This window comes from Salvia miltiorrhiza, chromosome 4 (genome assembly GCF_028751815.1).
Source record: "Salvia miltiorrhiza cultivar Shanhuang (shh) chromosome 4, IMPLAD_Smil_shh, whole genome shotgun sequence".
NCBI classification, from domain to species: Eukaryota; Viridiplantae; Streptophyta; class Magnoliopsida; order Lamiales; family Lamiaceae; genus Salvia; species Salvia miltiorrhiza.
In genome coordinates, this window is record NC_080390.1 from 51,208,462 (window position 1) to 51,211,235 (window position 2,774).

Consider the following 2,774-nt stretch of genomic DNA (forward strand, 5'->3'; position numbering starts at 1 on the left):
TAGATTTTGTTGAAATGTAGCATGGCAAAGCTAAAAAGTGTGACATAATATTGGTTGATGCAGAGTAAGTTTTTAAAATTTTTATTGAATAATGATTAATATTTTTAATTTTATTTTAAATTATGTTTTTAATTATATATGTAACAACGACACACAAATAATTTGCGTATTGTGGCAATCCTAGACTAACACATGCACTACAAAATTATCCTTTGATTTTGATGAACGAGTTTCAACGACATACACCAAATGTTTGGAATAAAGTCAAACCAATGTGTTGAAAATGCCAACAATATGAATATTCTAATAAAGCGAAATCGTAGTTTACAATTAATTTTTTTGTCTCTCTCAATGTGATGAAATTTTGGACTGAACTCATAATACTTGTTCACATGTTGAAAAAGAAAGTTTTCTTATTAAATTTTTATTTATAATATCAAACTAACTCCAAAAAATCTAGGATTGCCCCATTGTGCACAACGTTGACGCTGTAATTTTGGAATCGTTTAAGGCGACCTTACGTGATTATTTAAATTCTTATTATTATGTATGATTCATTAAATTTTTTATAAGTGTTTATATGTGTGACTTTTAATTCAACTGCAGTTGATTTGCTTCGGTAATCATAAAAATCAGTGCCTCGTTTAGTATTAAAGCAAAATTGGGCAATGTTATCAACGCATTTGATAATTAATTTGATCGATTAAGTACATACGTGTCTAAAATTTTAAAAACTATCCATTTTGCTTCGACCACATAAAAGAAAAATGAAATGTGGATATTTCAAAATGAGTAAAATTTTGAAGTAGCCAAAATGAAGCATAAAACACAATTTATGGATACACATTGAAAAAACACAAAATTTGGCCATTTTTATTGATTTGGACGTTTTTACCCTTAATGAGGCGGACCGGGTAGGATCAGGCACGCGGGTCGCGTGTCGGGTCGGGTTAGACACTTATAGGACTATTAATGCCATAAGTGCCAAGATTTTACTTGGTTTTATTTTGGATTTCCGTTGGCACTTATGGCACTAATATAAGTGCCAACGAAAATTCAAAATAAAACTAACTAAAAAGGTCATTTGGGCACTTATGACACTAATAGTGCCATATGTGCAACACAAATACAGAAACAACAATATCATTTAAACCCTAAATGAAACATCTAAACCCTAAATGGAACATCTAAACCCCAAATGGATAATCTAAACCTTAAATGGAATATCTAAACCCTAGGGGGAAGTGTGCACTTATGGCACTAATAGTGCCATAAGTGCCATACGTGCAGCACAAATACAGATCAGATCTGATCTGATCTGCCGATGGCTGAAATCGAAGGAGGCGGAGATCAGATCTGCCGATGGAGGAGGCGGCGCAACGATTAGATCAGATCCACCGCCGCCGCCTCATCAGATCAGATCCACCGCCGCATGATGATCAGATCCGCCGCCGCGGCCGCCTCATCCTCCGCCACCTGACCAGTATCTCCTCCACGTCGCCGATTTCAGAGGACCGGATCTCCTCCACCGCCACCACCTCATCCTCTATTCCGACGAATTATGCCCAAGCCGCGAGAGCTCCGGTGACTTCTGCTCGGCGCCGCTGCCGCGCAGCCGCTGGAGAGAGAGAGAGAGAGAGGGAGATGAGAAAGAGAGAGGAGAGAGCGGCAGCCGCTGCCCACTGGAGAGAGAGAGGGGGAGATGAGAAAGAGAGAGGAGAGAGAGAGAAGGGTAGAATAGTCATGACATACAAAAAATGGCCAAAATTTATATTTTTTCAAATGGTGGACAAAATTTGATGTTGTATGTTGAATAACCCTATTGTTTCTTTCGAAATTTTCAAATCTAATAAAATAATGTTTTTTTAGTATATATGTAGGGGAAATTTATACATTAAAAAAATGTAAAAAATACAATAATTGATGTTACAGATATAAATGGAACAATTGAATTCCCGTGGTTGGGAATTTTATAAATGAGACGAATTAACTTTTTTAATGTTTTGAATCCATACACCACCATTTGTCTTTATTTTCAAAAAAATAAAGACAAATATATCCATATATATATATATATATATATATATATATATATATATAGGAGCGGATCAAAAAAATTGTTCCGAGGGAGCTGAACCTTTACAGAGTACCGCCTCCAAAAATTTTGTTTTTGGATATAATATATAGTACTCCCTCCGTCCACGAATTAAAGCCCTACTTGCATTTAAATTTTTGTCCACCAATTAAAGTCCTATTGTGCTTTTTGTACTCTTTTATTCTTCTTCTTTTCCTATATTTACTACCATTTGTCACTAATGGACCCACCTTACAACAACTTATCATTTTTATATTCTATATTTATTACACTTTATCACAAGTGGACCCACCACACAACACCTTTAACACTTTAGTCAACTACTTTATCACTTTAGTCAACTACCCTTATATTTCACATACAACACCTTTTTCGGCTTTCTTAGTCGTGCCCACCCTCAAATGGGGCTTTAATTGGTGGACGGAGGGAGTAATCAATAAGGAATGAGATTCAATGTACCACACTTTATGTCTCACTTTCAATTTTATTTAATTTCTTATATGTATTTTCTTCAATTTCAACTTTATATGCTTTAGTTTAATTTTGTGATTACTAACTAGGGTTTATTCCATCAATCTAGGGTATATAATTATATTTTATAAATTAATTTCACTTTTATTAGCTAATAATAGGTTGATAAATTCAAAATCATGGTATATACTTTTTAAAAAATTTAATT